General features: G+C 30.4%; 1 non-coding gene across 1 annotated transcript; it reads left to right on the top strand.

The window, feature by feature from the left end:
• The first annotated feature begins 230 nt into the window (after window positions 1–230).
• LOC132725168 (small nucleolar RNA SNORD36) lies at window positions 231–304 on the top strand. The gene has a single exon (XR_009625019.1). It is a non-coding gene; the product is annotated as a small nucleolar RNA SNORD36 (small nucleolar RNA).
• The last annotated feature ends 985 nt before the right edge of the window (window positions 305–1,289 follow it).

Consider the following 1,289-nt stretch of genomic DNA (forward strand, 5'->3'; position numbering starts at 1 on the left):
TACTTGAAATCTAATACTGTACATGTATTCTGGATCACAATTGAATGTCACTAGAGGTCACTTACCAAGGACCACTACTCTGACATGGATTTTGACTGATTATTAGACATTGAATTTGTAAGCCCGGAAAATTTTGGTCATTGGAACTTCACTAAAGACCAAAAGCCTAAAACAATAAAATTTGAAACTCTTACATAGATGAGCTGGGACACTTAAAACAGAAATTTAAGCAAAAGATGATTAAGAAATATACTCTGAAATTCATTATGAAAATCAAATTTTGTGCTATTTAAGCCTGATTTGAGTCTACAACGCTGTAATGCTTTTCAATGTTGGGTCATTATCCACACTAAGAATAATTACTCTGGGAAAACAGAGGAGAGAGCAAATGGTCTGATATTATTGGGCTATTCCTATATCTAATGGAACATTAATCTTGAGAAATTATTTCCAGTACTGTCATGCCACCTTATTGCAGTCATTGAAGGCTTAGTATGTTACATACATTTTTCGAACAACTGAAAGCATAAATTTGAAACTAAATACAAATCTAAACTTTCGGGACAATAAATGGAGGTTATTCTCTAAAACCACATTAATCTAATATAGATTTAGACTGGGTAAATGGCCTTTCGAATTATTGTTTAAGTTTTTTCAAGCAACATAATTTCTTCAGAATGACATGTATGTCATGGCTTTATTCGTTTAAAACTTACATTATTTGAAAGAAAACGGAAAATATTCACATGAAACCTAATACATGTCTTGGGATCATAATAAAAGGTCTCTACCGAAGCCCAATAAAAATATTGCATAGAATTGTACTGCCCTTCGTGAATTTAGAAATGTTTTGGTGCTACATGACTGAAATTTGGTTTTGTTTGTATTAGTTCATTTCCTTTGCACGTTTTTGTCTTTTTTTTGTTATAAAATGCTCTATTTTATATGCTTTATACATTATAGTCTCATGTAATATTGTAAAGAATGGCTATATACATGTTTTATGGTATGGTTTTATGTTGTATTATATTGTAACATGTATATAACATGGGACTTTGATAATAATAAAAGATATGAAGCCCCCGATACTCTACTTTAACAATAATGTTTATAACATATTCAAATGGTAATGGGACTAATTCATGGACAAATAAAAGAAAAGTAAAGAAAGAAAGAACACTTAGAAAATGTTGTCTGATTTAGGTTTTGGAAATTTGTGGAAAGATTCTACACTTCTCCATCGCAATTATACGTGCTAATTTCATCAATTTGTACCAAGTTAAACTTTT

The sequence above is a fragment of the Ruditapes philippinarum genome, unplaced genomic scaffold, assembly GCF_026571515.1.
Source record: "Ruditapes philippinarum isolate M1 unplaced genomic scaffold, ASM2657151v2 ctg6027_1_1_1_1, whole genome shotgun sequence".
Lineage (NCBI taxonomy): Eukaryota > Metazoa > Mollusca > Bivalvia > Venerida > Veneridae > Ruditapes > Ruditapes philippinarum.